This window comes from Neoarius graeffei, chromosome 17 (assembly GCF_027579695.1).
Source record: "Neoarius graeffei isolate fNeoGra1 chromosome 17, fNeoGra1.pri, whole genome shotgun sequence".
NCBI classification, from domain to species: Eukaryota; Metazoa; Chordata; class Actinopteri; order Siluriformes; family Ariidae; genus Neoarius; species Neoarius graeffei.
In genome coordinates, this window is record NC_083585.1 from 4511286 (window position 1) to 4519365 (window position 8080).

The 8080-nt window shown below is 43.8% G+C and overlaps 1 protein-coding gene across 1 annotated transcript in view; it reads right to left on the reverse strand.

The window, feature by feature from the left end:
* LOC132901314 (zinc finger protein 271-like) overlaps window positions 1-7636 on the reverse strand; it is a 64212-nt gene extending 56576 nt beyond the window's left edge. Inside the window, exon 1 of the mRNA XM_060943627.1 lies at window positions 7468-7636. The gene's annotated coding sequence lies outside the window, so the exon portion shown is untranslated. The remainder of the gene's footprint in view (window positions 1-7467) is intronic.
* Window positions 7637-8080: the final 444 nt, after the last annotated feature.

The following is an 8080-nucleotide window of genomic DNA, read 5'->3' on the forward strand; positions in this document are numbered from 1 at the left end:
CGCTGACCGCCCTCCGGAAGGAACAAGAGCAATGCTTTGAAGCCTTGATACTGGCCCAGCAGGAAGATCGCCAATCATTCCGGCATCTGCTTGTGTTGTCGGGGACCTCGACCGCAGCGGACCCTCCCCACAGCACCCTCACAAAGATGGGCCCGTACAACGATCCGGAAGGCTTTAATTGCTCACTTCAAGCCAGCAGCCGAAGTGTGGGGGTGGCCAGTCGAGCAGCGCGCAGCATGCCTACTTCCGCTCCTGACTGGCGAGGCACAGCCCGCCACACAGCAGCTCGCTGCCGGCAGCCAGCTCATATACACCGACCTGAAGAGAGCCATCCTGCAGTGTGTCGGCCACTCTCTGGAACAACATCGCCAGTGCTTCTGGACACGGACATTGGAGGAGGTCAGCCGGCTGTTCGCATTCGACCAATAGCGGCTGAGGGTGGAAGACCATGACACTAACAGGATCATCGATCTGGTGACACTGGAACAGTTTATCGCTCAACTTCCGGAAGGAACGGCAGACTGGGTCCAGCGTCATCGCTCAGGGTCCCTGGAGCAATCCATCAAGTTGGTGGAGGGCCATCTGATGCTGGTTCCGACAGCAGGCGGATGGGTCGCCTCTTCTCCCTTCTCTTCCCGTCCCCACCCCATTCCCCCACCACAGAGACGGGGGCTGGCTCACTGCACCAGTGGTGTCCTCCCGTATTCTCCTTCCGCGTCTGTGATTGAGGAATCACACAGTGACTCGAGCAGCCCGGCGGTCCTGGTACCCAAGACTGATAGATCAGTCCGGTTCTTTGTAAACTATAGAAAAAAGTCAACGTGGTGTCTAAATTCGACACATACCAAATGCCTTGCATTGATGAGTTGCTTGATCGGTTAGATGCTGCTCACTTTTATTCGACACTGGATTTAACAAAGGGATACTGGCAGATCCCCTTGACTCCTCTATCCTGAGAGAAAATGGCCTTTTCCACACCGTTTGGATTACACCAGTTTGTAACGCTTCTTTCTGGGTTATTTGGGGCTCCCGCCACATTCCAGCAGCTCATGGAGAATATCCTCCATCCCCAAACTGCCAATGTGGCAATGTACCTTGACGACATTATCGCGTACAGCAACGATTGGCCTCGGCACCTTGAACACCTTAGGGCTGTCCTAGAGTCACTGAGGCATGTGGGTCTCACAGCTAACCCCCAAAAAATGTGCAATTGGGTGGGTGGAAGTACGGTATCTGGGTCATGGGCAGGTGTATCCCCAAATTGACAAGACTGCTGCGATTGCGGCTTGCCCGAGGCCCAAGACCAAAAAGGGGGTGAGGAAGTTCCTGGGGCTGGCTGGCTACTATCCTAGGTTCATACCTAATTATTCAGATGTCACAAGCCCACTGACTGATCTCACTAAAAAGGGAGCACCAGATCCGGTCCAGTGGACGGAGCAGTGCCAACAGGCTTTCACCAAGGTAAAAGCTCAGTGTTTCCGCTATGTACAATTGGCTGTGGCGGGCCGCCGCACCTTGATTTTTGCCGCCGCACCTTCAGGCATTGAATGCGCATTTCGACCACACAAGGCAGTAGCGCCGTAAGCGGCAGCGCTGCTAACAGTAGAAGAAGTGAACACACACACAACATGGACGAAGACGGTGAAGAGGAAATATTTTCGCCCCCAGCCAAATTCAAGGCACGGATTTGGGAGCATTTTGGATTTACCAAACAACAGGTAAAGGCGGACCTGGACATGACACACGCAGTATGCAAACACTGCCGAATGAAAGTTAAGTACTGTGGCAATACTACAAATCTGCACCTCCACATGACCCGACATCACGCTAGCATTTAGCAAGTAAAGAATGCTAGTGGTAGCACAACGACACAAGCAAATCTGACGGCGGGGTTTCAGACGAAATTTCCCCCAACATCACCATAGGCTCAAAAAAAATCACTGCAGCACTATTATCCTACATATGCAAAGACTTGCGTCTGTACAGCTCAGTTGAAAACGAAGGCTTCCGAGAACTAATTGAGGAATGTGAACCACGCTACACTACAGCCTTGTTAAGGCCATGTTTTAAGTTTACTTTTATCAAAGCCATCTTTTTTTGCACTACAACCTTGTTAAGGCCATGTTTTACATGCACTACAGTGTAACTGTTGCTCTACAGCAAAATAAAAAATAACATTTGGGTATACATATGTCTGTTTTCTTAAAAATGTATGTTAAGTAATGTGAAAAATCGGGATACGTATCGCCTTGAAGACCATGTATCGGGATGCACATGTATCGCAATACGTATCGTATAGTGACCCCTGTATTGTGATGTGTATCGTATCGCGAGGTTGTTGGCAATACCCACCCCTAGTTTCCTCCGGGTGCTCCGGTTTCCCCCATAATCATGTGTTGTGAGATTTATGTTCAGGGGGTGGGGGGAATTTAGTCTCCCTGACTGTTTTCTAAACTGCCTTGCTCTGCAAGTTATGCTTGTTCTTTCAAGACTAGGTTTATTCATTTATTCCCTAACAAAGGGTCACCATTTTAGAGAGTGTGTTTTGTCAAAAAATTTCTCAGAATGCTCCCGTATCCTCGTACTGGGGTGGGACATCTGAGCGCAGGTCTTGCCACCGCACCTTCAAACATTTTCTAGGGGAAACACTGAAGCTGCAGTGTGTGTGTGGTGGTGGTGGGGGCTTTTACACTCCCCTGACTTCTCTCTCCCCTTCATTTTACAGACAGACGCATCGGACAGAAGGCTGGAGGCCGTTTTGTACCAGAAGGTGGAGAGCAAGGAACTGTAAATCAGCTGCAAGCTCTCGATGCACGAAAGTATGTACAGCACCATTAAAAAGGAGTGCCTGGCCATCAAGTGGGCGGTCCTCACCTTCCAATACTACCTGCTGGGGTGCCCTTTCACTCTCTGTTCGGACCACATGCCCCTCCAGTGACTCCACTGCATGATGGATGCCAATGTGCGGATCACCCATTGGTATCTCACCCTCCAGGAGGTTACATGGTTACATTCGAGGTGGTCCACAGGCCAGGGCACAGATGGTGGGAGTCCACTGCAGGATGGATGGCTCCCTAGCCCGAGTCAACCGGTGGGGGTATGTGGCAGTGGGGACATGGCCTAGCAGCAGTTTGAGAATGGAAGGCGGGTCCAAGGTTTCTTTATTTGTACCATACCATAGTACTGGTAAATTCGTTGTGCAGGCAGGAATTCAGCGATCCCAATACAAAATAACAGCTATGTAAAATACATTGTAACAGACAAGACAACAACAGTGCACACATCCTAACATACAATCCTTAAAAGTGTGATCTTTAAAAAGTGCTTCATCATCAATTGTTCAGTATGAACAAAATTATTCACCTCTGGGCCTTACTGTTCAGCAATACAATTGCTGTTGGTACAAAGCTCTTTCTGTACCGTTTTGTCCTTCCCTTAGGGACCCCAAAACGACATCCAGAGCGAAGGAGTTGGAACTCACCATGCAAAGGGTGTGAGCCATCTTTAAGAATACAGGTAGCTTTACGTTGTAACTGTATGTCATAAAGAGAAGACATGGTGGGTTGAGGCTTCCCAATTAGCCACCCAGCCCATTTATTTGGTTCAGGGAGTTTTTGTCCTGTAGTGACAGATTACCAAACCAAGACACGAAGGCAAAAGATAACAATGACTCAATAAAAGCATGATAAAATAGGGTCAGCATAGTTTTATCAATGTTAAAATGGAACAATTTCCAAAGATAAAACAACCGCTGATGTCCCCTCTTGCATACTGCTTTGCAGTTCTTGTTAAAAGTCAATTTATCATCAATGACAATCCCAAAAGACTTGTAATTATCCATGCGTTCAACAGATTGGCCCTTGATGACTGTGGGATCATGGTTTGGAGCCTGATTTCTAAAATCAATAATCATGTCCTTTGTTTTGGATGTATTAAGCACCAAGAAAGAAAGATCATACCACCTAATACAATCCTCCAAGACTGGACCATGGCTGTATTCATTATTGTGTAACAAACTTACAATGACGGTATCGTCTGCAAATTTTAAAATGTGCCTGTTTTCATAGACACTCTTACACATATCTGTATAAAGGATAAAAAGTAAGGGAGAGAGAACACATCCCTGAATGAATAAGTTTAACTAGACAATTCCCCTGTGGGAAATCGTGAGAGTGATGTAGTGGCTGTAGCAGTCGCTATTGCAGGAGTTGTACTGTACTGTGTGAATGTGTGACTTGCTATGATGCTGCGATGCTATGATCATGTGTGTGTTTGAAAGAGAGAGAGCAGCCCCTCCCCCATCTGCTCCCTGACTGGAGCTCGTTGCCTTGGTGACGGTGCTCAGGTGCAGAGCAGAGACGTAAGATTACAGGCAAAGAGAGCTTTTTCTCAGATTTCCTTCTCCTCGAACAACAGCGATTTACACGAAAATGAAAGGAGGTATTCACAAAATTCTTTCACATTGAGCGCTACAAGGCTCTCATGAACACATTGATGTAATTTTTTTGTCCCTAGTGTAAAAAATGTGGACAACAGAGCGAGTTGAAAACAACTGACATTTCTGATTTTGTAGTAAAAGCACTGTCAGGATTATAATGGGAGTCAATGGAGCAGTTGGGCTGTGAACCTGCCACTTTGAGGCTTCTTGTGCAAAAACTGTAAATCCTATCGTTTAGGTAGACAAATCGTGTGAATCAAGACAAGTGTGACTCCAACTTTTGAGAAAATTATATGTGTAGAGTGCAGAGCATTTTTTAAGGGTTTTCCACTAGAAGACCAAATAGTCTGGGCAATACAATCACAGGCCCCAGAGTCCATGCGGCTGCACCGCTGCGGCATATTCTGTGATGCAAAATGGTTCACCAATCACCATGCAGACAAACACACTACAGTGACTACACAGCTATCAAGAGCAATTACCAAGCACAAATGTTACAGGGGCAAAGACAGGTTTTTAATTTGGGCACCATGGCGAGCCTAAAATTTTTTTTTACTATTTTTGCACATAGCGTGCCGAAAATTTTTGACGTATCATTTTTAGTAATTTTTTTAACCAATTATAAATATATGGAGCAATAAAAATAATAGAAATTACATAATCATGTGCAAGTATAAAGTAGTGCTGTATCTAAAAAGTCAAAAGTTTTCTCCAACATTCTGAATAAATAAAAAAGATAAAAATATTTTGTAAGCCTAATTATGATCACAGCATCTATTTGGGCGCACATCTATTTCAATTCAACTTCCAATATAATTTGGTATAAATTAATTTGGGCATAAATGGGATAAAAATAATTTTCACTTAAGTTTAAAAATAAGCTGGTACAAAGCAGATTACATAAAAGTCTCACATAAAATATGTAATAAAAATCCATAACGTACCTGGCAACTGTAAGGCAGCTGTTGCAGACGACAAGTCAATGACCTCGACCTTGTCAACAATATCGTCTGATGTCTTCTGACTGTTCTGTCGTGTGATAAACCTCCCCATTCCCCCGCCTGTAGACTTAATAATGCCATCGATTGTGCATTTTCCATGAATATATGAACTGCTGTTCTTATTATGTGATTTACCAGTTGTCTTAGGTCTACCACGACCCGGCATGACGACCACTTGTCAATCTATACTATCAACAGTACCACAAACCAACAGCCACGTGTTATCATGAATCGTTGAGAATTTCACAACATAAACAAAGGAAGTATATTTTATGACATTCAGACGTCAGAGACTCAGACACGGTTTGCGGTAATCGCTAGACGCATTTCATGTTCACTTCATGTTATGAAGCGACTGAACAACAAATTGAAATATATATGCCAAAAAATGACATTTAACAATAATTTAAAAATATTTTGGGTTCTCCACCCTTATGAAACAGAATATTTTCTTCTAATTTGGGCGATTTTCATAAGTTCTATTTTGGGCCTTTTGACAAGCCCGTAATTTGGGCGCCGTTATACGGTATGTAATTGGGTCTGTATTTGCCCTTGTGTTATGTCAAAGACACTCAAAGTTACACAGTAATGACATCGGATTCTGACATCAGCCATCTCAGTAACCAAATTTTAGTTTTGTTTTTCTTAACCAACACGATCTTGTGTGTATATCTTATAACATAGATCTTTGTTTTCATTGTTAAATGTATACTTACATGGTACTTGGTTAATTAATTGCAACTGATTGAACCAAATGATAAGACATAACTTGGTTTAAAATTTGGTCTCCCAGTGAAGCTGGTTTTGCATTGACTAGGAGACCAAATCTGGCCACTGGGAGAACATTTGGTCTCCCAGTAACTATGTTAAAAAATGCTCTGGGAGAGTGAAATTTGTGGCTGAAAACACAGTTTTAATGAGAAACGTAGAGCATTTTTTTTAAAGCTGTGTACACTCGAGCTCGACTGCATAGACACTCATTATAAAGTCTGAATTTCTCCAGAATTGATCATGGTGATTGATCTGCGACTGATCAAAAAGTATACAACCCAGCAAAAAAGTTGAATGCCAGATCCACACAGGAGAATTTTGTCTCCGTTTTAAAGTTTGAATCATGTCTCTAGGTGAAAGCATGCCAGAGCAGCGGATGTTTGAAAAACGTTGAAAATGTGCGATTTTTTTTTTTTTTCATTTATTCCCATAGAAATGAATGGGAAATTTTGCGTGATTTTTTTCGCGACTAAAAATCGTAGAATGCTGAACAAAGTAATAGCACACCGAGTCCGATCGAGCCGCACGTTTTGATGTATTGTTTGTCTGTGTGCGATGTACGGTTATTGGGTTATTCGAAATCGAAATTTATACGGAAGATGAATAAGTTTAAGAAGAAGAAACACGCAGAAGAAGAAGAGTTTGCAGTGCCTAATAAAGCCCTGCGTATAAAACCAGCCCTGAGTTAAAGTAAGAGGTTTCATTGCTGCCAGAGCTAATTGTTAGACACAGTTCTCTCTCTGCAGGGATCAGAGGCTTCGAGCTCAACACCATACGATTCTTCCAACAACAAGACCTCCCGGTTCGGGAAACCATGCCTAAAACAGTCCCCTATGATTTCATCCATTTTCATTTTCAGTGTGTAAAGCTTTCTGCTCAACACACTGCAGAGGGGGTGGTTCTGCCTGATTAGCTTAACAATAATAATAATAATAATAATTTAAAAAAATAAAAACCCCGAGGAAAAAAAAAGTCTGTGAGAAATCAAGTCGGAATTTTGAGAAATAAAAAGTTGGAATTGCGAGGAAGTTGCAATTTAGAAGAAAAAAGAAAGCGATGGAAATGAACTTGAAGTGAAGATTTAAATACTTTCAATATACAACTAAACAGGTTAGCCAAACTACAACTCTCTCCTGAGTGGATAAATAGTGCACTATCTAGGGTGCACACGGCATTATTTCATACTGAACGGAGTTCCTAAAACAGTAAAGTGGAGATATATTTGGGATTCGACCACACACCTTCAGCTTAACTTACCTCAGGGTTTTAAATCCTCAGAGCCAGACACAATAACGCGTTTTTATTTTTATAACTCGAGGGGCTAAAGGGTTTTAAATCCTCAGAGCCAGACACAATAACGTGTTTTTATTTTTATATCTCGAGGGGCTAAAGCGGCTCAGACGAGCAGCGGTTTTTTCTTCTCCAGTGTTTTCTGGCGGTTGGAGAAGCAGCTACTGGACGCGTTACCGCCACCACCTGGACTGGAGTGGAGTTTCAGGGTGGAGGACGCCGATCCCAGCCGAACCCAAAAGCCAGTATCTCACTGGGCTGCGACAAATTGCGAACGTCCTGCGCGAGAGAGTTTCAAAAGTGTCTCGAAACATTCGCGGGGCTTCTCAATTTCCTCGCATGAGTCGCAAAGTGTCGCTCCTTCATCGCTGATATTTTGAACATGTTCAAAAAATGAGTGTGACAAAATTTCTCTCAAAATAGCCGCAAATGCATCGTTGGTGTCGCAAAGCTGTCACGAACCCTTCTCAAGTCAGTTTCCGTGAGACAGGAAGTGCAAGTTCTTCAGCCAGTATCTCACTGGGCTGTGACAGCCTGCGGCTAGTTGGAGACACAACAATTGCGATAAAATATGTGAATA